A 27,118-nucleotide genomic window follows, 5' to 3' on the forward strand; every position below is an offset into this window, starting at 1 on the left:
TCATTTAAATAAAGCATTTGCTGACAGTGCACACTGGGGTTGATAGCTGCTACTCATTCCCTATGAGATGGTTAACATAAAGTCATCATAGAACTAGTTCTTTTATCTTTCTCAGTGAAGATCCAAATATTATCAGGCTTTGTAGAGTGTGTGGCAACAGACAGGGGGAGACAACATCCTTGCAGGGAAGATCTAGTTCTCAGCTGTGTTGCATAAAAGTAACACAATTGAGGTATAACTAGAAAAAGGGAAAGAAATGGAGGAATGGGGCAAGGGAAGCAGGAAGAGAAAGGGATACAGATAGATTTATTAATTATGTACCTGCTAGTCTCTCCTCATATCATACAGAGTTTTCTAAGTGATGGTTGAGTTAATCTTGATGTAATTTCTGCTATAAACAATGTTGACAACATACACTAAACTGATGGTGCTCAACCCTTAATGGGGTATTTATAACATAAGCTTAGGAGCCATCTCCAGAGTAGTGAGTTCTGCTGGGAAATAGTGTATTCTGGACAAGACATGGCTGTTTTGTTTATGATCCACAATAGCTGTAGCTGACCTGTACATGGTTAACTCAGTCAACATGCCAGCTTAAATGGGGAGGGACTCATGGGGCCTCACTTCTAGCTGAAGAGCTCTGGGAAATTTATGATTACTTAGGAAGAGGGTCAGTTTTCTGCAGGTATGTGCCCATATTTCAATGGATAGCTGTACACCATTCACATATAGGAAGCACAAATTGGACTGAGTATAAGAGAAAAAAATCAAGAGGCTTTGAAACTGGAATAGGACATGGTAGAATGAATGCCCAGAAAAGGTTGGAGTAAAAGTACTATTGATTCTTAAGTTAACATTTCCAAGCAATTTATGCAAATCATTAATGTTTGAATGCATTTTAAATCAAAGAAGTACATCACTTATTCAAGAATATAACAGGAAAATAGCTTTAGGTTATTTTTGAATAATTTAGTCCAATGTAAGAATTTTTTTCATTATTCATCAGCATATGAAGCAGAAAGTAAAATTTGGCTTTTCATATAAGCTTGGCTTATAAATGACAATGGGACTTTGTCTATTTCATGATCTAAAATGTCTTTTAAACTATTGTTCCAGAGAAACCAAAATTTCCCACATTTTTTCTTTACTTTTTTTAACCATTCAAATTATTTTTATTTGTATTTTCTCATCATATCTTCTTACATGTTTTTGTTTCTCTCCTTTTTATGTAGATGTTATTTGTCAACATCTCCTTTCATTAGTAAAAATAGTAACATACTTTACAATATACTATCTTGTTGATGATAGAATTTCCTCAATAAAATAACTATATAACTAATTTTAATTCTCAAGTGAATTCTTAATATCTTATCTCAAGTGAATTCTTAATATCTTATCTCTTACATTTTGCACAGTAACATACAGAAGAACTAACTTGGTAAATATTGTTGAAGTAATATGTAAATGAACTGTTACAGTTAGCAGGTCATCAATCTAATCTCTAATGTCTCAATGAAGAGATATTAAGTCATAATTTTCCATTTAGTTCCATATGATGACTTTATAATAACTAATCTTCAAACATTTACCTAATTAAGTTTCCTTAAAAGAAGCTTGGGAAAAGTAACTGTGGATATTAAGAATTAAAATTGTATATGCAATCTTTCTGAGGCAATTATTCAGACATTGAATGAGGTCAATTAAAAAAAATCTTTGACTAACTTCTGGAATTAGGGAAAACTTATTCTATCATTGGCAAGGCAAAATCACATGCTGTTTGAGGGCATGCGAGAGTATGTGTGTGCGTGCGTGTGTGTGTGTGTGTGTGTGTGTGTGTGTGTGTGCACATATTTACTTGTGTTCATATATGTATGTGTGTATGTGTATGCATTTAGGGAAAAAGAGAGATCCAGAGAGAGAAACAGAGAGAAAGGGAGGCAAAAAAATGGGAGAGAGGGAGAGGAAAAGGAAGCAATTGGGACTAGGAAGGGCAGGCACATTCTGGGTAAGTTTATCACAGTTAGTCCTTTTTATTTTTAAGAAAACCTAGACATTTACAGAAGAAAACCTAGAATTGTTTTCATCATATTGGTCTATGAGTATCTCTGTGGTGTATTTTCTTGATTACTGATTGATGTTGGAGAGCACAGTCCACCAATGGTGGTGCCTTCTTGGGCAGGTTGGGCTGATTTGTATAAGAAAGGTAGCTTGGCAAGCCTTTGGAAGTAGGCAATAAGCATAATTTCTCCAGGATACTTCTGCTTGTTCTTACCTCTAGGTTCTTGCTTGAGTGTCTGCCCTAACTTTTCTCTGTGGTATGTTATGGCATTGTAGTGTAAGCCATTTAAACCCTTTATTCTACCAAGTTGTGTTGGCTCATGCTATTTATTATAGCAATGATAAACAAACTGGAACAAAGTTACATGACACTAGAAACAAAATCAGAGTCAGCCAATCAAAAAAGAAAAAAATGCTCATCATTTTCATCGAAATTCTCCCCAAAATATATGAATCAAGGATTTAATTTTTTCAGTAGTAAAAGAAGAATATAATGAGTTTATAATAACAGTAAAATTAACTTAATTGTTACATTTCAAGATTGAAAAAATTTCCTAACATATGTTGACTATTATGAAATAAGTATTATGTAAGTTTCTATTGTATAAACCTACCAGAAGAATTAGCAAAATAAGATTTGAGTTGTATATAGCTGAGAATTTAATATTTACAGAGATTTATTAAATGATTACAAGGGTTAGAAAAATCAAGGATGGACTCCTCAGTTGTTGCCAGAGGAAAAGAGATTATGTAAGTACTCAGGATTGGAGAGTGTAGTAACTTCTGTACTACACAGTCCTGTCTGAGAAACATACAACTGTCCAAAACTCGGAAACAGATATGGGGGTGAAGAGATGTCAGAGTTAGAACAAGCACTTGAACAAGAGAAAACTTTTCCTCTCCTGTATTCCTCTGCCGGTGCCTCTAAGAGAGAGATTTGTTAACTTCAGTTTACAAAGAAGCATAGAGAAGTATGAGAGCTGAAGCTTAAATTGATGTTCAAGAACTTCTTAACTGGCAAAAATATCACATTCTGTCACATTAATTTATCATAAATGAAATCATCCCTCATCTTATTGGAATTTCTATAAGATACCATTAGTTATATGCTACTTTGTACAATGTCAATAGTATATTTACAAGTCCATTGAAGTTTATATTAATTTAGTTTTCGTTTGAGTGAAAAAGTTAACCAGACACTTTGAAATTTTTTTTACCATATAGTAGTTTCATAAAAAAATCTACACTTCTTAAGCTGCAGTAGATGAAGCTAATGCTATATATTTTGTTCCAATTTTTAATCTTCCATTAAAAATGAGAATAATATCTATAATCCTGCTATGCCAGCTATGGCTCATTAGTCACAGGAAAAAAATAGACAGCCTTATGGGGAATGGTTCTAACGAAATTCATCATGGCCTCTCAAAAGACAACACAGACCGTATATCCTATTAGCGTTATGCCAGGAGCTTGATCATTAAAAGTGAAGGATGGTGTATTAATGAATTTATATAAAGACAGTTCTCAGATTCACATATTTCAAATTAACATCAGTCAGTCAATTATACACACGATATTGACTTACTTCACACACTGCCCTTGAGCAGGCTGGAAACATACAAATGAAGAAGAGTCAGAATTACGATGGAGCTGCAGATTCCTAATTTACATCCTAGTGGATGCTTTGTCTTAGCTGCAGAAAAACACAACTTTTAATTAAAAAAACGAACTCTAAGGCAGTATGATTGATACCCAGGCAGTTATAGAGAAAACACAAACCAACAAAAATAATCCTAAAGGTAGCAAAATGTGAAGGCCCTGGAAAAAGTCCCAGACCCATCATTAAACACTGCATTGCACTAAAGTAAAAGTTTTCAGAAATCATTGCTAAAAATGATTCCCAAAATGCATGGAACAATGGTATCATATTATAAAATGCACTTTTAATACTATAGTTTTTATTGAGATGGCTAGTTTCTATATGTTATATATATTCTTATACATGTTTTATTGAAAGGTACACTATTTTAAATATAGTTGTGTGTTAGAATTCCTTAATCTTCTTTAAAGTGTTTAAAAGATAGGAGTAGTAACTGGATACTATTGTATTTACCTCCTGTCTGTTTTGATAATAAGATAAACTTTAATTAATTAATATCATTTTTGCAGTTTTTATTAGTTATAGTTAAGAAGGGATACATTTTAACATTTTAAATTATCTAAGGGAAATGTGCATTAAATTGGGACAGCCATAAAATTTAATGTACTTTAAATACAAAATTGAAAGTGGCAAACACTCAAATAGCACATCCAATTGAATATTTGTTATTTTCATTAAGCAGTAGATAATTTGTCATCTTGAGTCTTCCTTCCAGCCATATATTAGGGGTGTCTGCAAATTTAAACAAGGGTGTTACAGGGATCCTGAGTTCTGATCCTGAGAATTCTAATAGTAAATGCTATAGGCCTGTGAATTTTAACGCTAACTCATGCTGTGCAGAGCAAAGGTTGACACTGAATGGACAGAAATCTCTGCAGTAGATTTGTGGGAATAAAAGAGAAAGATTTCCTGAAAACCTTCTAATTTAGTGAGCAGCTTTTCAGTTACTGCTTTTTCATTGTTTATTTATGACAATAAAAATAGTTGACCTAATATAAATATTAGGTTAGTATGCCAACACTGATTGTGTTTGTAGCTAGATCTATAGTGTGTCTGTGTATGTTAAGAGCTCGGCCAAAAACCACATCTTCATTTGACACCTTTCCCACCACCTAGTAGCCTCTCAAGCTGCATTCTGCCCTATTTTCTTACCTCCCTCTCACGTTTTTTATTTATTTATTTTTCAACTTTAGTTAAAAAAAGATTTCTATAAACTGGTGTTTATTTGGTATACGAGTGGCCAGTGTTGGAATTAGGAAACTGTTAGCTTGATTCACTATTATGAGGTAAGATTGTGGCTATTTTAGTCACATGTAAAATTACAGTTGCCATTCCTCATGAAATAGAAGCTCACAAGGATAAGAGAAATCCTTATTTTCTCTAAAATGTCAAAACTGCAACCAACACTGTTGGCTAGTAATTTTGTGTACTACTAGTTCATTTCCCATGGGACACAAAGGGAAAGTAAAACTAAATAAAGGTAGTACTTACGAATTTGTTTTTAGGAAATAATTATTTGTATATTTTCTTTTGGAAATTTAATGCACACATTATTTTGTACGCCAAAAAAAAAAATCTGTCAAGAGTTATACTGCACTTGAGTATATTTAAAATCATAACATATGTACACTGATTTCTTGACATTTACATCATGTCATAGAAACAGACCATACCCCACTAGCTAGGCTGGTTGCCACAAAATGAAAGAAACTATAAAATAAAAAGCTGAAACTATGAGTCTTCCTGGAGAGTGGTCAGAAATTCTTTGGGAATAAGGCAATACTTGTCAATTGTCTGTGTAATGGAATTTCTAAGCCTTTCTGTGACCCTAGGAGTTTTATATTTCTTTAGCTTTCCCTGGAGTAGCAATCATAGAAAATGAGGAAAATAAAAGAAAAATCTCTCTAACATAATTCCTCAGAAAATTCATTGATTTGGCATGTGGTTAGAGAAGGATGTAGACAGACATAATCAAAATAGTTACCATTTATGGAATTCTACTCTAGGATAGTCAGTTCCTGGCAAATCATGCATTTGAATTACAAGCACATTTTATCTTGATCATTCTTTTCCTGTGATATACTGTAAAATAATAGTATTTTTATTTTCACACACATATCTTTCCATCCACTTCAATTCAAATATGTTTATTAGGTTCTGAAATCAAACAAATTTCCACTGTTTTGAGCAGATAAAAGAATCCTCATGAACATCTGGAAATGCCATAATTTATTTTAACTTGAATGCTGCTAAAGGCAATTAAGAATTTCTATTGTGAAATATAAAATTATAAATTTAATATTGATAGAAAATAAGATGTGGAATTTTGTAAGTCACACAAAACCTCAACTTAATTTGAACATAATATTTGAAATATAACATAGTTATGTCCATATTAAATTATAGAGTTTGACTGGTTGCATTTAAATAATCTAATGGTACATTAACACAATTGGTCATATATGCTAATACTAAGAAACAAAAGACATTCTGTCTGAGTTCAAACAAAGTGTATGTTTATTTAAGTTACTTACTGTGTAAGACTTTAAATTTTGTATTAATTTGCATCATGTTATTTTTAATGAAAGGTGAAGATTTTCAATCCCTCAAAAAGGCAAGAGAAAACTTAAACTTGATAATCGGGTTATTGTTTTTTTCATGTATTTCCATAGTTGGGTGACAAGTGAATAAGCTGTGTAGATTTCCTTGCTAGCATAATGTGGAGGGAAGATTTCCAGTATGGCTGAGATGCTTTCTGATCATATGATACATTGTAATTAATTATAAAGTAATTGGTATGAACATGGAATATTTTCCTCTTTGTGCTAACAAAGGCAGCCACAGTGGTAATGGAAAAGGAAATTCAGCCAGAAAATATTCACACTAGGGCTTGTACTTTAGCTAAATCACCAGTGATGTTGCTTTTCATTTATCTCTCTATGCTGCAGTAGATTACAAGACCTTTGAAGTTCTATGCCGCTTATAGAAATCTATCATTTGGAGAATACAATTTGGAGAAAAGTATTACTTTTGGAACAAAGGTAATTTACTTAATATGGATTTTGGTGTTATTATTGTTTAATTATCTTTAGACATTCATAAGCAATTTTTGCGAGTTAGCAGATTTAGAAAAAAAAAGATCATGAAATACTAAATGTAAATAGTCCAAATCTTAATGAAGAGTCATTTATAAACCATTACATTTTCATTTAAATTACTACATATAATTCTGATTATTCCCTAGACGTCACTACAGTTCACTTCTAAAATTTTCAGAACAAAAAGATGAATTTAATGAAAGGAATTTATATACCCAATTGTCTGCTATTAGATTGAAAGTAAAGATAATTGATTGATACCTGTTATGAAAGTCAAACATCCCTTCATTTTCTGTTAAAGATATTTTTTCTTATACAGCATAGTCTAATGATAATTTGTCCTCACTAGTCTTCTCCCAGATCTTTCCCATCTTCTACCCACTCAATTCAACTTTCACACCTTCTTTCTGTCTCATCTCTCTCACTTGAGACAACAAACAAGCAAAACAACAACAGAAACAACAGCCAGAACAATAAACCAAAGAAAGAAATCACCACCATACTAAATTAAAGGGAAAAAAATAGTGAGAAACACATATACACAGAGACAACAGAGAGAGGGGGAAAGGGAAGGAGGGAGAGAAGAAGGAAAGAAGAGAGAGCATGGAAACAATATATCAGAATCAATGATACACAAATAAAAGACCAGTAAGGTAAAAACTGCTAAATAAACAAAAAATGAGAAAAAATATTTCCAAAAATACCACTGAGTTTGTTTTGTATTGACCATCTACTACTGAGCATGGTACCTGCACTTAAAGGTGGCTTATAAACTCAGTAGACTCCTTTAGAGAAAATTAATTTTTCCTTGCAAGTTATTGTCAATTAGAGCTGGTTTCTTTGTTAAGGATGGGGATGCATGTCCACTTCTCCCACTCAGCACTGGAAACCCACTTGGCTTAGACCTGTGTAGGTCCTGTGCATACTGCCACAGTCTCTGTGAGTTCATATGTGTGCCACCCCTATTGTTTTTGGAAGATGTTATTTCCTTGTAGTCATCAATCCCCTCTGGCTGTGAGTCTCCCTACCTATTCTTCCACATAGCTTCCAGAACACTGAAAGGAGTTTGAAGAAGACATGCAATTTAGGACTGAATGTTTCAAGGTCTCTCTTTTTCTGAACATTGTTCTGTTGTGGGTCTCTGTATTAGTTCCCATATACTTCAAGGGGGAAGGTTTTATGATGACGGCTGACCAAGACATTGATCTATAGCAGGAATATGTTTAAGATTCTATTTATTGCTATGTTATTTTAGTAGAATAATAGTATTTGATTTTCCTACAGTTCAATGGCCTATATCATCTCCAGTTCTTGGCTATTCAGACATAGGTTTTGTATCAAGGAGTGGGCCTTTAATCCAATCAGACAGTGGTTGGTTATTCTTGTAATATTTGTACCATCAAAGCACCAGCATGTTATGCAGGTTGGTCACCATTATAGATTGATGGTTATGAATTTTTCCTCTAGTAGCATGCAGAGTAATTTCCAGCACCATGAATACTAGTCAGTGATATGAAGGCTCTGTGTAGACACCAGCTCCATCTCTCCATGTTCAGTGAGATATGCAAGTGTTATCTTCTGCAATAAGAGTCTGACCATCATTTTGTGGAAGGAAGTCTTTGGCTACAGCCAGCATTGTTTTGAGGTTGCCATGAGGCCCCTTTGGCCAACATCTCCATTAGACATAACCACTTCCTGGCACTTGAGGTTTTACTTTGTGGCGTAAGATGTGGATTGGGAGCTTTGTCTCCTGTATTACTTGGTTATTACATTTAGATTTCTTTCACATATGTATATATTTTAAGAAGCTTTAATGAGGGAACAAGGTCTTTGTGCCCACAGATACGCACTAGGTAAAATAGGAATATTACACACAAAGGTTTGACTCTTCAACAACAGAGATGCATATGTGAGTTTTTTTTTTTTTTTTTTTCTGTCCAGAAGGCTGGGAATGGATATAGTGATTGCCTGTTTATCTGTGCTATTTCTTGGGTGAGACAACACCTGAGTCTCCCAGACTAGTGTGTTATCCCAGACCCTTCATATTGAGAACTGTTATTTAGTTAATACAACTCATCTTTGTGGAGGATGCCACATGTACTTTACCTCTGCGCTATTTGTAGGCCCTCCTAACTCTCACAGATCTTTATGTTTATATCAATCTTTCTCCCTAGACACCCATCTTTAGCATTGTTTCTCAATCAATAGAGCTCCTGTTTATGGAAGTGGCCATATGTTCTTTGTAAATGGTTTCAAGGTAAACATGTCTGAAACTTCATTGTGCATAGATGATTGAGTTAATTATCTTCAGGAGACTTGTATTTTCAAAACTATGATGTGAATAAGTATGCCTAAAATAAACTGCCCAGGGTCAGTCTCTAGAAGTTTGAACCAACATGGGCTTGCATTGAACTGATTGAGCTTTAAACCAACATTGACTTGAATTGAACTGGATGAGCTTTCCTCATGTAGATGATTACTCTGCCAGCTCTTGTGTGTGAAGAGACCACCATAAAGCTTATATTGTAGTACGTTTCCATTTGACCCCTAAAATCGAACTTAGTGTTAATTTTCCCATTCTTTATTCCTTCCCTTGCATACTTCCCCCTTCTCCTCTGATTAGCACTGTTCCAGTCTTTCCATTTTCCTTCCATAACTGTGTCTTCTAGATTCCCTTCCTCAGAAAAATCCTTCCTTCACCCCTCATCCCTTATTCCATATCTCACCTCTGTGTTATATGTATTGTAGAATACTCAAAGAAGGCTTAAAGGTTAACATTCATATACAAGAAAATGGGAACAGTTCAAGCTAAACAACTGTCTTGCTTATCTAGAGGGCCTAGTCCAGTACCATGGGGTCTTTTCAGTTTGGTATGTAAAATGAATAGAAAATCTCAAAAATTTATTTTAAAAAAGAGAATACAAACAATATTTGTCTTTTGGGGTCTGTCTTGCAAATTTCTATCTTGTGAATGTCATGATTTTTTAAAGTCAATAATATTTAATTGTACTAATGTAACACAGATTTTTATTATCCATTCATCTCCTCATGGACATCTAGGTTATTTCTAAATTCTGGCTATTTTGAATAAAGCAGCAATGAACACGGATCAGCAAGTATCTCTATAGTAGAATAATGTGGTGGTATTGTGTTCCCCAAAATATTGTGCACCCTAATAAACTTATCTGGCTCAGAGAACAGAACAGCCACTAGATACAGAGGCTAGAAAATGGTGGCACTCACACCTTTAATCCTAGCATTCCAGAGGCAGAAATCCTGTATCTCTGTGAGTTCAAGGCCACACTGGAAACAGTCAGCTATGGTGATACACCTTTAATTCCAGGAAATGATGGCAGGAAGCAGAAAGTTATATAAGGCGTAGGACCAGGAACTAGAAGCTTTTGGCCTGGTTAAGCTTTTAGGCTTTTAGCAGCAGTTCAGCTGAGATCCATTCTGGATGAGGACTCACAGGCTTCCAGTCTGAGGAAACAGGATCAGCTGAGGAATTGGAGAGGTGAGGTAGCTGTGGCTTGTGTTCTGTTTCTCTGGTCTTTCAGCATTCAACCCAATATCTGGCTTCAGGTTTGATTTTATTAATAAGATTCTTTAAGATTCATGCTACAGAATAAAGGAACCTTTGGATGTATGCACAACAGTGGTGTAGCTGGATCTTAAGGTATCAATTTTCAGCTTCCAGAGAAAATACCACACTGATTTTCATAGTGGTTTTATGATTTTGCACTTCCACCTACTCTAGTTGAATGTCTTCTTACTCCACATCTTCACCAACTTTTTTTCCTTGTCCATTTTATTGATCTTAACCATTCTGACTAGTTTAAGATAAAATATCCACATACTTTTGATCTGCATTTCCCTGATAACTAAGAATGCTGAAGATTTCTTTAAATGTGTCTCAGTCATTTGTGTTTCATCTTTTGAGAATTCTCCATTTAGTTTTCTTCCCCATTTTTAAATTATGTTGTTGTCTTTTCTAGTTCTTTATATATTTTTAGTTATTAACTATCTGTCAGATGTTTAATTGGAAAAGATGCTTCTCCATTTTGTAGCCTGCTACACTTTTTGGATTATGGTGTCCGTTGCCATACGGAAACTTAAATTTTGTGATATCACATTTATTTATTATTGGTCTCAGTGCCTTTGCTATTAGTATCCAAGTCTTTTCCTGTGCTAATGAATTCAAGCCTATCCCCCCCCCTTTTTTTTCTATCAAAGTTTATCTGGCCTTGGGGCACTTGAGCCATGTGGAGATGAGCTTTGTGCAGGGTTGTAAATATGGATCTGTTTGCATTCTTCTACATACAGCCATCTATTTTGATGAGCACCATTTGAAGATGCTGTCTTATACAATGTCATATGCAATGTAAATCTGGAAAAATGTGTGAAGTTCCCTTTTCTCTTTTGCTAGTTGTTTATTTGTGTAATCATTTCAACCATTTTTTCTAACACTCTTCTATAATTAGATTGAGACTTGTGTCTTTTTATTACCACTCTTACTTAGTTAATTAAACTGTGTGTGTGTGTGTGTGTGTGTGTGTGTGTGTGTGTGTGTGTGACAGTAAGTGTGGATAACTAGTTTGTTCAGAAGTCAGTTGTCTCCTTATGTCATGTAGGTTCAGAGATTAGAAAGAATTTAGACTTATTGACAAGTATCTTTAACATTTTATTCATTATATTTGCTTCTTTTTCTTTTTCACATTTTCAAACAAGGAAACTTGAAAGATTACTAGTATCATGGTTCCCTTTTGTATATGACTTGAGAGCTCTGGGTTTGAAACCTGAACAACTGAATATCCATTTTGTTACATTACTCAAATTTTTCCCAACCTGTAACACTAAGTGATCTCCTCTTTAAAACTATACTTTTAACCAAGTAGAATTACATTAATATCTCTCCTCCTACCTCACTGGTCTATTTGTTCATTCAATGTAAATAACAAATATAAAGGCACTCTCAGTTCACTTCTGTGCCCTTTATCCTCAGAATTCTGTAGCCCTAGACCAGCACCATTGTGTAGCTACAGACAGGCCAGTATCCAGGGAAAACTGAAAGTACAGAATTACATTCAGTGAAGGAAAAGGTGTAACATTTATTCCCATTGCCCCAGTCCTGTTGCTGATAGGATTTGTTATGCTTATGAGTGATTTCAATACCAATTGAAGAGAAGTTAGAATCTATTGTCCTATAAGCAGTTCTCATAGTTTTAAGGACATAGAAAATAGGACACAGATCTTCTCAAATCATAATTACTCATTTAGGTTTTTATTTTTTTGTTTTTCATTTTTTTGAGACAGAGTTTTTCTGTATAGCTGAATAATATGGTGATACAGTGCCAAAGCAAGATGTGGTAAGAACCATCAACCCTACATTTTTCTAGACATTGATGGTGACACTAATTTCCACATTTCCTCAAAAAAATGTGATAGTGTATTTTATATACTATTTTTCCTGGCAGAGGCAGCTTCAGTGACTTTTGTTTAGCTTTTCCCACCATAATAACCTGTAGTTAAGAGTTTTCCTGCCTGGCCCACAGTCAGGACAAATCTCTCTCACCCGCCAGTCCCACAGTCGCTCAGACCCAACCAAGAAAGCACATAAAAACTTATATTGCTTACAAACTGTATGGCCGTGGCAGGCTGCTTGTTATCTACCTTTTCTATCTTAAATTAACCCATTTTTGTTAGTCTATACTTTGCCACATGGCTTGCGGCTTACCAGTGTCTTTACATGTTGCTTCTCATGGCGGCAGCGGCTGGCGGTGTCCCTCTCCAACCTTCTACTTCCCAGAATTCTCTTCTCTCTTGTCCCGCCTATACTTCCTGCCTGGCCACTGGCCAATCAGAACTTTATTTACACAGAGCCCTATCCACAGCAATAACCCTCACTCAATAGGTCAGGTAAATAATGTAAGAAGTCTGAAAATTCTCTATTTATCCCAATTATACTTTCTGGGACTTGGAAAATAACCAAAGGATGATTTTAGGGAGCAACTGGACCTACTATGAGTCAGAATGCAGCAAAAACCTCCATTAATCTCCTGATCTCTGTATGTCCATACTTTAACTGGATGGCCACAATGTTTCTTGGGATATCCTGGACCAATATACCCCTGAAATTCTGATTGTATCCTCCAGTAGTCCCTCTAGGGAAAGACTGGAGAAGCAGAAACAGTTAAACATTTAGGTAATTTTTCAAGGTCCTTCCTCAGGGGAACCTGGCCATCTCTTCATTAAAGGAGTCCTGGGTCTGTAAACTGGCTCATGTCTGGAAATTAGGTCACATGAAAAGATCCCCTTTTGCCATTACTCATTCTAGTCTTTCTTTTATTTGTTTTAGAAATGTTCTGCTTACAAGATGAAAAGAAAAGACAGTAAACTTCTTACTGATTTCATGCCTGGAACAACCATGGTTGATTAGCCAATATGTGAGTCATACCATCATAAAATTCACTTGCCTGTGTTGACCATCATGGGTCACTACATGATGGACATTACTTTGTCTATGATGTCCATTACAATAACCATGATTATTCCCTTTGGCAATTCAATACTATCACCTGGCCCCTGCTACTTTGGGGCCATATTAAACCCTTTGTATTTAATTCATCTATCTGAACAGCAGTGTCTCCAGCCATATGGTCAGGCAAAAGTAAAAGGGTAACATCAAAGCTCTTCAAATGTGCAGCAGGTGTCCTTTCCCTATTTTGTATCTTAAAGGTTAGGGAAGGGCATGTATTTTGGGCCTTCCCATTGTGGAGGACAGTGTTTCAACTTCCCTCAGCTTTATACTCTATTCATTGACACTAAGGCAAGGAATCTCAGGCATCTCCAACTCCTTTTCATTAGGCCATCTTTTGAAAAATGCTTCAGCTAGTCACTCAAACAAATTTTTGACATATTTTTAAATTGTGTGAGCTTCCATATTAAACCTAGAATCTCCATTCATTGGGCCCATACAAATAAACTCAGTCTGATCTAGTTTCATGTTCTTCCCTCCATTATATCAGTCTTAAAATCCATTCAATACTTATTCCCTGGACTTGTGCTCCAATGAATTATGAAGTTCATTAAATATTTTAATAGTGTCATTTGCTTCCTCATGGATTACACTGTCTTCCTGCCCTCTAGATGCCTTCTTAGCTTTAAGTCTGATTATTGGAAGAGTCAACTATAGGTGAGCCTAGAGGGGCATTGATATTGTCTTGCCTAAAATTTCCTTCATAGAAAGTCACTGCTAGTTTAGCAAACAATAAAGAATAGTCTCCTCAGTCAAAAAAAGACATTTCAGATCATAGGGGTGTGAGAACATCTGCTGGAGGTGTAAAGACTATTTCCACGGGTGAGATAAACCCTTGACAATCTAATTCATAGTTCTCAGCTTCAATAGGATCCTCCCACACATTCCCATCCCAAATTACAAGATCTCATTCTTTGCCATTTGACACCCTACTTTTCCTACTGACACCCTCTAAGTGTAGTAGTATTTGCTCTGCCCATGAACTTGAGCTACATGCCCAAAGATGGCATGTGTCTCTTATAAGGAGTTGGAGAAGGGCCATATGCCCCTTCTCCTTGCTTGTGCCTATGAGGTGGAATTGCTCCCAGTCATATCAGAGGATGATTTCTGTTGTATATTTTATTCTGAATTCGTGAGTGTATTTCCTCAATTTATATCTTTATAAATTCTGTTACCCATTTAATAGACCCACATAGATTTATTGTCATATCTGAGTCTGAGACTTTAGATTTAGGTGTGATTTAGTCAAACTTATAGTCAGAGTTTTAACTTGATTTTCTGCAGCTGAAGCTCAGTGTTTCAGGAAAGAAGATTCTCTTCTAAAGCAGACTTAGAAAACTTTAGCCTGTTTGTGTATATCTAGAGCCTCTCAATGTCATTTATTTTTAAATTTTATGTTTTTACTCAACACTGTGTAAAACAGTATTCTTATTGAAACAATTGTTCTCTGGTCTAGCTATTTACCATGACCAAGAAAACAATACCTCCACAAGTGGATTCTTTCGTTTTTGCTTGCCAATATTTTTTTGGGGGGGGAACCCATGGCTGATGTGTAAAATTAAAACACAAATATAATAAATCAATGTCAATTTTATGACTGAGTCCATTGTTGTCCTTCACTGTATTCTGAAATGCTCAAAGCTAGTCTTTTATTTATTTATTTATTTATTTATTTATTTATTTATCTTTCTATCTATCTATCTATCTACCTACCTATCTATCTATTTATTTTCCGAGACAGAATTTCTCTGTATAGCTTTGTGCCTTTTCCTGGAACTCACTTGGTAGTCCCCACTGGCCTCAAACTCATAGAGATCTGCCTGGCTCTGCCTCCCCAGTGCTGGGATTAAAGGCGTGCATGCCACCACCACCTGACTGTCAATTTTTAATCATGGAGCTCATTATTTTCCTTTGTCAATTTGTTCATAGATGCTAGAAGCAACTGAGTAGCATCACCACTTTCTTTATTTTCCCAGAAACCATCAAAAGTTTTATGTACAGAGTCACCAAGTCCACTGCCCTTCATGACTGGTGAAACAGAATAATCCAATGCATTTGTCTACTTAAGTTTGCAAGACAGTTCTCACCATGGGCTTTCAATATTCCCCAAGCTACCAGGATAGCCTTCAGTAACAGGAGAGGCTTCAATACATTTAGCTTTTGGCAAATGTGAAAACCTATATCAGACACTTACATGATTCATCCTTATGCTTCCTATGTTCTAGAACCACTTCTGATTCCAAAACTTGTGTGAATCATAGTTCTTTGAAGTAAAAGAACTTATAGGATGAATCTCTTCTCTCTCTCTCTCTCTCTCTCTCTCTCTCTCTATATCTATATATATATATATATATATATATATATATATATATATATATGAAAGGAATTTAATAGAATGACCTTCAGGCTGTGGTGCAGCTAATCCAACATGGTTGTCTATAAGTGGAAGGTCCAAGAATTCAGTAGTAGTTCAGTCTGTGAGACTGGATGTCTCTGCTACTCTCCAGTATACACCAGAATCTCAATGAGCTAAGCTGTAATGCCAGTGAAGGATTAGACTTGTTAGTAAGAGTGAGAGCAAGCAAGCACAAACACAATTTCTTTCTTCCATGTCCTTTATATAGTCTGCCCACAGAAGATTTGGCCCAGAATAAGGGTGGATTTTCCCACCTTAAAGATATGTTTTAGAAGTTGGTCTTCCGACTCAAAATGTTTAATGTTTTCATTATGAAAAAAAGTCCCTCATAGGTGTGCTGAATTATTTGAGTTTATATATATATATATAATTAACTGGATTTCATACATCAGTCATAGATTCCCCTGTCCTCCCTCCTCCTACTCCCCAGGCCTCCCTCCGACAATCCACCCCCATTTCCACGTCCTCCAAGGCACGGAAGGTCTCCCCTGGTGAGTCAGCCCAGCCTGGTAGACTCAGCCTAGGCAGGTCCAGTCTCCTCCTCCCTACACTAAGGATGCACAAGGTGTCCCATCATAGGCTCCAGGCTCCAAAAAGCCAGCCCATGCAGCAAGGACAGGCCTGGCTCCACTGCCAGGGGGCCTCCCAAACAGTTTAAGCTAATCAACTGTCCCACTTATCCAGAGGACCCAGTCCAGTTCTATGGGGGCTCCTCAGCCATTGGTTCACAATTCATATGTTTCCCCTAGTTTGGCTATTTGTCCCTGTGCTGTTTCCAATCATGGTCTCCATAGCTCTTGCTTATATACTCCCTCCTCTCTTGTGCAGATTGGGCTCTCGGAGCTCCACCTGGTGCTAGGCCGTGGATCTCTGTATCCACTTCCATCAGACACTGGATTGTAGTTAGAGTTTTCCTGCCTGGCCCAGTCAGGACAAATCTCTCTTACCCGCCAGTCCCACAATTGCTCAGACCCAACCAAGAAAGCACACAGAAACTTACATTGTTTAGAAACTGTATGGCTGTGGCAGGCTTCTTGTTATCTACTTCTTCTATCTTAAATTAACCCATTTCTGTTAGTCTATACTTTGCCACATGGCTTGTGGCTTACGAGTGTCTTTACATGTTGCTTTCCATGGTGGTGGCTGGCGGTGTCTCTTTCCAGCCTTCTACTTCCCAGAATTCTTTTCTCCCTTGTCCCGCCTATACTTCCTGCCTGGCCACTGGCCAATCAGAACTTTATTTACACAGAGCGATATCCATAGCACTGGATGAGAGTTCTATCATGACTGCCAGGGTGTTTGGCCATCTTTGTGGATTTCTGGGGACCTCTCTAGCGCTCTGCTTCTTTCTCTTCCCCTGCTTCCCCTGGGATCTTCATTCATCATGGTATCTCCCTCTCTGTTCTCCCACTCTGCTCCTGATCCAGCTGGTACCTCCCATTCCTCTAAGCTCTCTTTCCCTGGACCCTTGCTTTCCATTACCCCCACCTCAAATCCAGTTTGCTCATGTAGATCTCATCCAATTCTCTGTTGTTGGTGATTCCTGTATCTTTCTCAGGGTCCCCTTTACTAGGTAGCCTCCCTGGAGTTGTGAGTTGCAGTCTGTTTATCCTTTGCTTTACATCTAGTATCCACTTATGAGTGAGTACATACCATGTTTGTCTTTCTGAGTCTGAGTTACCTCACTCAGAATGAGTTATTTGAGATTTAATCAATTCCAGCCATGGTCAAGTTGGCACCCAAGAATGGCCATCACAATAATCTAAATCCTATTTACATGGTTTTCCTTGAAATCACATAGACACCAAGGCAGAGCCAATGAGCCCTATTTTATCATGAGATAGTTACTGGGTACAACACCACTTCTTATGTCAGTTAATCTAAGGTCAGATGAGATATAGCTGAAGCATACTTCTGAATTTGGCATAACTTTATGTAATAAAGCCCTAAATTATTAACCTTTAGGCATACTCACTTATTTTACTTCCTGATCACATTATAAAACATATTTGCTGATTGCTCTGTTTATTTCTTTTGGTGTTTGTCTTCTACAATGAATGGAGAAGAGATGTGATGGGAGGCAATTGGGTCACACCATGACCAGAGTAAAATTATGTCCTTTCATATATGTGCAGATTTAGAAGATGTAGGAGAGGCATAAAAAGGGAAAATATGGAAATTACAGTATTCTGGTATGCTTTTCTGTTACTGTGACGAACTCTATGACTTGAAGCATTTTGATGAGGAAAGGCGTTATTATACCTTAGAATTAACAAGTCTCAATCTGTTTCTAAGGGAAGTCAGGGCAGGAACCTGAATAAGACACCATGAACTAACTTCTCTCCTTGGTTTTCTTCCTCTGGCTCATGCAGTTATATAACCCAGCATTACTTTGCCAGGGATGGCACCATCCACAGTGGATTGAGACCTCTCTTATCAATAATTAACCAAATCCCTCATAGATTTTTCCAACAGATCATTGTCATAGAGACAATTTCTCAGTTGAGGTTCTCTCTTGCCAGATATGTTGAGTTGACAACCAAGATTTGGACACCATAGGAAGGTTACAATGCATATGATGACAAATTATCAATTTTAGTATAGTTAGAATAAATATTATTTGTGACTTCTAATACATTTGCTTGAATGAGTAATACCAAAGTAAGATTTTGTGTATTCCTTATTGTTAATTTTGAGAAAAAAGTACTTATACACACTATATATTTCTTGTATACATGAAAGTGAAAACCTCTTTTTATTATTTGGTATAAATACCTTTAAAGGGGTATTCAAACAATATTTGAAATACTAGATCACACTTATTAAAATCCAATTAATCTTGCCAAATGCACTTCAAATAAATTGTCTTCCAAAAAGGTAATCATTAATTACTCAACTGGAAGAACTAATTGTTTTTAGATATCTGTCTTTGGCAGCTTAGCAAAAAGAAAACAAAATTGCTCCTGCAGAATAAGCAATTGAAGGATTTCTTGTAGTCAGCATTTAAAGGTGACTTCTGATCTGCTGTGAGACATCCTCCTCTGGAAATAGAGCATATGACATTCTCCCCTCTCCCTTTACTTACTTTACAATTCATTCATAGAAAAATTAGACGCTGAACAGCAGCATAATTTCATTCTTGATGCTTGCTCTTTTTTTTTCTAAGGAACTACATCAAAAGTGACATTGGTGCAATGGGATTTTATTTTTGCCTTAACAGAGCAAAGATGTTGCTGATTATACAGAACTTAAAATGAAAACACCAAGATAACACCTTTAAAGGATCCAGGATTTTAAAAAGAAAGTATACAAGCAATAAATTGCAATGCTTTAAACTATGCCTCGGGATATGAAAGCCTTAAACTCCCATGAGGGTCTGAGTTTCAATTCACAAATATTTTTCTTTTCTTCTTCTCACCAGCACTTGACTTGTAAATAGCATATACTTGCATTCGAAGGTAGGCCATACTTCTTGGTCTACTTCTGTTCAGAATGATTGTCAATTAATCAGCCTTCCCTGATACTTTCATTTACATAGTTTTGTAAGTACATCAAATATTTTCAAAATGGTAAATTTGATGCTTTATGTAGAAGTGTGAGCCTATGTTACTTTTCAAATGTTGTGCCTCCAAGACAGTGAAACTGAAAGACAATAAAATAATTACTTCATCTATTCCTTAGACCACATTGCAATTACATGCAGCCCATTGAATTCAGTGTTCATGATGATTATAACATCAAACAATAAAACAACAACAACAAAAAAAAGAAAAACTAATGCAACTGAACTTAATATACATAAGTCAGTGTGAAGTATTGGGAAGAACAGGGAAGTTTAGTCATGTCCCAGAAGTTATCACCTTTCTAGAATTAAATGATGATGAAGAAGTCATCACAGCTGTTGCATCTGAAGTAGCAATACCATTTAAAAATAAATACTAATTATTGTAACATATTCTTGCTAAAATTTCATTTTTTTGGTTTTATGCATATTTTAAATTTAATTGTTTGATTTCAAGATGCTTCATTTTTAAGTGTGTAGTTAGAGTTTTTCTGCCTGGCCCACAGTCAGGACAAATCTCTCTCACCTGCCAGGCCCATAGAAGCTCAGAACCAATCAAGTAAACACACAGAAACTAACATTGTTTTGAAACTGTATGGCCGTGGCAGGCTTCTTATTATCTACTTCTATCTTAAATTAACCCATTTCTACTAATCTATACTTTGCCACGTTGCTCGTGACTTACCATTACCTTACATCCTCCTTGTCATGACGGTGGCTGGCAGTATCTCTCCCCCCAGCCTTCCACCTCCCAGAATTCTCTTCTCTCTTGTCCCGCCTATACTTCCTTTCTGGCCACGGGCCAAACAGTATTTTATTTATACAAGCAATATCCACAGCACTCCCCCCCCTTTTTTTTAAAGGAAGGTTTTTAACTTTTACATAGTAAAATTACATATAACAAAACAATTATCAAGCAAGAATAACAGTTACATTATTAAAGAAGATATCCTATCTATCTTATATTTGTGAGTCTAAGGTTTTATATCTAACTTACCTTTTATCATAATTGAGGAAGTTATAAATATCTAGTCGTCAACCACATCAAAGACCTCAGAAGGATATAATATTACCTGAGAACCAGGAGAAGGATGCAAGCAACTTTTGGGAGTCTTTTAGGGTAGACAGAGACAGCTGGCAGACTGGACAGTCACCTAATGTTCCTTTGTAAAGTTGGGGCATTTGTCTTCAGCCCACAGGGCTAGAGTCTCTTGATCACTTTTTTTCCGTGTAGAATGTCTGGCAGTTTCCTCTGTGAAGCAGGAACCTGAAGGACCATTTTGTCAAGCAAAGTTCAGTGGCCACCTTTCTATGGGTCCTGCATGTCCAGTTGATCAAGCAGTCCAGGCAAGAGCAGTTTCTTGCCCAAATGGCTATTTTTGCCAAGGTGAAGATAAACTCCATATGAAGTGTCTTCAATGCCCATCCTCCTCTCTGAAATAAATCTGGTGCTGCCAGAAGCAGACATGTCTCACTGTCCAGAAAGTCTAAATTTTAAAAGTATTTTAAATGCCATATTCTGTAGTTCTTTGAAGTATTTGAAGATTACCTATCTATCTGAAATATCTCTGTGTATACCTAGAAGACTTAACTAACATGGCTACAAGTATGATTATCATAGATGACTAATTATTAATCTATTTTTAATTATCAATTACAATTTTAAATGAGCTATAGAAACATAATTCCTTAAACAAGAGTAGAAATATACATACAGTATAACAAAATGAACTTTAAGTTTGTATCAATAGACTAAAATCTAAACCAATGTAAAACATTTTAAATGAGTTGTTGCTCTTTAGAAGTAAGTTCATTAATCTACCCTTTCATCTTATTATATCTATATCATATCCCCCTTTTTCTTTAGAAAGAGATCACATTTATAATCAACCTGATTTAAATAAAAATATTGGTTTTTCTTTGTCCCACATCAGAGGGCTCTTCTGATTTGGGACACAAGAATCTCTTAACCTTTTTTTTTTTTTTTTCTTTTTTAGCAATATGTCTGGGTTTAGAGAAGGAGTGGGCCAATTCCATCTCCAAAGCGCAACTTGATAATTTTGGGAAATTGGGCATAGTTTTTCTTACTACTTCCTGCTGGAGGGGGGCGCTGTATCTTATGGGGACACAAAGAAAATTTTAGGCATATGGAGTAGTCTGTGAGGATAAACCTCTGAGCTAGTTGCCTTGAAACCATTCTGGATGTTGGGTCATCTGGGCCATGGTGTCATGGGAGACCTTTCAGGTGGTCTTGGCTGATCAAACCTGATATATCTTAATCTGGAACAAATCCACATCCTCTGGCTTTCTGTGGAAACAAAAGCAGAGACTCTTTTCCAAAGCAACATATCCTTATATCCAAATTTTGAAGTCAAGATATCTCTAAAATTTACATATTTGTTTAACTCAACAGCTTTTATGATCAAATCTTTTTTTGTAGTTAAAAATCCCAAAGACAACATAAACCAGATTCTCTGTGTAATATCCATCTTTGTAAGACTGAAATGCCATTGTGGCTGCTGGCTCTGCCCACCTCAGCTTCCCAACATGGTGGTGGTAGAATTTACCACCAGCTCTGGGTCTGGAGCCATGTGTACCATCAACTATCAGAAGCAGTTCTATCAAAGCAGCGCATATCCCAGAAACCTTTTTTTTTTTTTTTTTTTTTTTTTTAAACTAGCAAAGACTAAATCCACCATGCAGCAGAGTAAAGTGCCACTTGTAGATGCCTCATTTCCACCACACTGTAGGTCAGACTCACATGCCAGGAACCTGCCATAGTAGCTCAAACCAGCAAGCTGCTGCTAACTTGAGAGAGACAACTAGGAAGCTGTTTTTTCTCCGGTTTAGAATCTTTTTTCTCAGGTTTTTGGTGGAAACTCTTGCCCACACATTGGGCACCATTTATAGTTAGAGTTTTCCTGCCTAGCCCACAGTCAGGACAAATCTTTCTCACCCACCAGGCCCATAGATGCTCAGAACCAACCAAGTAAACACACAGAAACTTACATTGTTTACAAACTGGTGGTGGTAGGCTTCTTGCTATCTACTTCTTCTGTCTTAAATTAACCCATTTCTATAAATCTATACTTTGCTACATGGCTTGTGGCTTACCGCTGTCTTTACATGTTGCTTCTCATGGCAGTGTCTGGCAGTGTCTCTCCCACAGCCTTCCACTTCCCAGAATTCTCTTCTCTCTTGTCCTGCCTATACTTCCTGCCTGGCCACTGGCCAAACAGCATTTTATTTATACAGAGTGATATCTACAGCAGAGGTGAGAAAATGGTGGCACACATACCTTTAATCCAAAAATTCTGGAGGCAGAGATCCCATCCAGATCTCTGTGAGTTCAAAGCCACACTGGAAACAGCCAGGCATGGTGACACATACCTTTAATCCTAGGAAGTGATGGCAGGAAGCAGAAAGGTATACATGGTGTGAGGACCAGGAACTAGAGCCTGATTAAGCTTTTAGGCTCTTGAGCAGCAGCTCTGCTGAGATCTGTTCAGGTGGGGACTCAGGCTTCCAGTTTGAGGAAACGAGATCAGCTGAGGTATTGGCAAGGTAAGCTTAGCTTTGGCTGGTTCTGGTTCTCTGATCTTTCAGTGTTCACCCTAATATCTGGCTCCAGGTTTGTTTTCATTAATAAAACCTTTTAAGATTCATGCTGCAAGTAAACACCAACCCAATCATAAAACTTTGACGATCTGTCCTGCCTGCAATATATGTGAAGGCAATGGTGCTATAAAATTTCGAAAACAACCAGCTGATGTCTTCTTTGATTCAAGGCTCATTACAGGAGATGCTTAGGTAAGCAACAACAAGAGTCTAGAGATCCAAGAGACCTGGGGCAAAACCAAGAACTACCAGCCTGAAAGAAAAAGTAATAATAAAATAACTCCTAATGATGTACTTATAGATCAGTGCCTTATCCAAGGATCATCAGAGTGGCTTCCTTCTGCAGCAAATGAGACCACATGCAGAAGCCCACACCCAGATATTACACATAGAGGAAGAAACCTGGGGACACACAGAACAAAACAAGATGTCTCCATCAAATCCCTCTCCTCAGAGCTCAAAGAACTCCATGGAAGAGGAGACAAAGAGAGTGGGGAAACATGAGATGGAGAACACCAGAACAAAGCCTTCTAAATGACTGAGCAAAAATCCCTTGTGTATTCATAGAGACTGAAGCAGCTATCACAGGGCCTACATGGGTCTGCACCAAATCTTTCATATATACTGTAACTGTCAGTTTAATACTTTCACGGAACTTCTGAATATGTAATTAAGTGGGTCTCTGATTCTTGTGCCTTCTCTTGTTTTTCTTTCATTTTTCCCTTGGCTTGGCTTGTCCAACTTCAATGTGATAGCCTTTTTCCTTCTCATTATATTTTACTTGATTATGTTTTTGGTTATCTCTTAGAAGCCTGTTCTTTTCTTTCAGAAAGGGAGTGGATCTGGATGGAAAAGAATGAGGGGAGGAACTGGAAGGATTAGAAGCTGTATTCAGATCTTATCAAAGGAGAAAAAAAATCTATGTTTAATAAAAGGGGGGAAACATTGAGGTCACTGGAGACATGGTGCAGTGCTTAAGGGCTGATACTGCTCTTGCTGAGGACTCTGGTTTTTCTTTTCTTCCCAGCACCCACATTAGGCTGTTCAGCTCTAACTTGCACGAGCACCTGAACTCATTAGTACATACTCATACACAAACATGCACACATACACATGAATAAAAATTAGTAAATCTTTGAAAAAAGTTGTATTGAGGAACAAATTATTACTTGAAGAGACAGCATCACAAATAGATGGATGCTGCCAGGCAGTGGTGGTGCATGCCTTTAATCCCAACATGGGGGAGGCAGAGCCAGGTGGATCTCTATGAGTTTGAGACCAGCCTGATCTACAAAGCAAGCTCCAGGTCAGGCATCAAAACTACACAGAGAAACCCTGTCTCAAAAATAAAAAAACAAAAACAAAAAAAATCAATCAATCAATCAATCAAACAAACAAACAAACAAACAAAAGAATATTGACACCAAACTTAGCTACTACAGAGGGAAGACAGGAACTTTCCCTTTGAATTCAGCAGGGAAAAGTGGGAAAGGCAGTAAGGTAATAAAAAGACACACTAAAGGAACTGAAATATGAAATATACATTGTCTTAGAGAAAATATTGCTATGAAAAAATAAACAACTTTGAAGATATTAAGAGCCTATACCATGTTTTATGTAAAATTGTTACAAAATGCTGCACCCTTAGTAGGATCTCAATGGGAATCTCATTTCAGAGGTAAGGATATTTTCGAGCACAATGGGGAAAATTCTTTGCTTAGATTAAGTCTCTGAAGAAAGTGGAATGTATCTACAAATTCCCAGGAGAAAATATCCAAAAACAGTTAATGTTTAACTCATGCTAACAGGTAATTTATATATGGAAATGCAGAAGACAGTTGGTGTTAGATACAGGGCAGCTCATGAGATATAATTTCTTGAAGTTCATCTGAGGAACTCCCCACTGCTCCCAACTTTCAGGCAAGGATCTGCATTGAAACTCTATAACTAATATCAGCATCTGAATAATAGTAAGTACACGAATAATCATGAGCAAATGGAAAGTCAGTGATGAAGAGTGAAAAATGCATGGTGATAAACGACAAGCACCGAGTCCCTCATTTGTATGCAGCTGAGCTGGAATGCTGACAGGAAGAATGGAAGGCATACCCCATACGACATTTTTTAAAAGCAGAGAGTGACGAAAAGACGTAAGGGAAAGTCAAAAGTGTTGAATTCCCAATCTGCTGTGGGACAGTGCCTTGTACACTGGTTTAATAGAACACTGATTGGCCAGTAGCCAGGCAGGAGTTACAAGCGGGGCCTGTAGAAGAGAATTCTGGGAAGAAAAGGCTGACTCACCTGCCAGACACAGAGGAAGCAAGATGTGAAGGCAGAACTGAGTAAAGGTACCAAGCCACATGACTAAACAAAAATAAGCACTGTGGATTAATTTAAGTGTAAGAGCTCGTCAGTAATAATCCTGAGCTAATGGCTGAGCAGTTATAAATAATACAAAGCCTCTGTGTGATTATTTTATAAAACATTGTGGGGTTGTGGGTCAGAGATTTGTCCTGACAGCTGGGGAATGGGCCAGGAGAACCTTCCAATTACACTTATTCTTTCAAATATAGACTCGTTTTGATAATGAAAATTTGAATTTGGAATAAAACATAATTTTAGGTCTTTGCCATCTATTACAATATTTTTTTCTGAATTTAAAGATTATTTTAGGCATTGTAATTGTGTCTTTAAGCAAGGTATCATGTATTTGGTACTTCAAATTCATTGGAATTTCTTTTTTCCTTAATGCTCTAGATATTGTATTTAATGCTTTTAAATAAAATACACAATAGTTTAATGAAAACAATGTTCAATATGTAAATCAAATTTCCAATACACCTAACTAGAAACAAAACAGAATGTTTTTAGTCCTTTTCATTAAAAATAAGACCAATACATTACAAACATATTCTTTGTGCATATTTTTTCTTGACTTTAAATAAAGAATGTGTATTACCTTATGAAAACTTTAAAATAATTATGCTCAACTGAATAGAACCTCTCATAATTCTAATATTTGTATAGCATGAATTTATTTTTCTGACTCCAGGTGGCAAAATCAGAAGACATTGTCCTGATAACAAAAAGAAAGAAAGACTTTTTCCTACAAAATTCTTGAGTCTAATATGTTGTCCTAACTTAGTCCTACCTCATACAAATGTCTATGAAAGAATTGATATCAAATATTTAATCTAAGACAAAAGCAGAAATCTCTGCACTGAATATAATTCTAACAAGGGTGCTTTTCATTCTGCCAAACTTTATAAATTCTTTCATATCTAGTTTCCTAAAAGTCTATTTCTATATTTATTAAAAATCCATATGGTATATAAATCCCTTTTGGGTTTTTGGAAAATCCTTTAGCACTACTCCTGAAACAGAAAGCCAAATATTCAGACATCCTTCAACTAATGGAAAAATTCACTGATAGTGAAATTTTGTATCTTGTCAGCTTTTAAAATGATCATACCATTTCTAGTTATCTGCATAAAAACAAACACTGATATACCTGAACTTTAATGTCTTCAATGAATATTTCACAAAGACATTTATTCAGTGAGCCTTTCTTTTTGAAATACCTAGAAATTACACTCTTAAAATCCTCATTAGAGATCTACATGAACAACCTGGGTGACAGTGGGTGTAATGAAGGGCAAGGTTCGAGGGAAAGAAAGCTTAGGGGAGCAGGAGATCCCAGCTGGATCAAGAACAGAAAGGGAGAACAAGGAATAACAGACCATGATAAATGATGACTGCATGAGAACAGGAAGAAGCAAAGTGCTAGAGAGGTCCCCAGAAATCCACAATGATACATCCTCTGTAGACTGCTGGCAATGGTCGAGAGAAAGCCTGATCTGACCTAGTCTGGTGATCAGACAGCCAAACACCCTAACAGTCGAGCTGGAACTCTCATCCAATAACTGATGGAAGTGGATGCAGAGATCCTCAGCCAGGCCCCAGGTGGAGCTCCAGGAGTCCAATTGTCGAGAAAGAGGAGCGATTGTAAGAGTGTGAATTGTTGAGACCAAGACTGGAAGAGCACAGGGACACATAGCCAAACGAATGGAAGCACATGAATTATGAGCCAGGGGCTGTGGAGCCCCCAGCTGGATCAGGGCCTCTGGATAAGTGAGAGAATTGAATAGCTTGAACTGTTTGGGAGGCATCC

Source organism: Onychomys torridus, chromosome 2 (assembly GCF_903995425.1).
Source record: "Onychomys torridus chromosome 2, mOncTor1.1, whole genome shotgun sequence".
Classification (NCBI taxonomy): domain Eukaryota; kingdom Metazoa; phylum Chordata; class Mammalia; order Rodentia; family Cricetidae; genus Onychomys; species Onychomys torridus.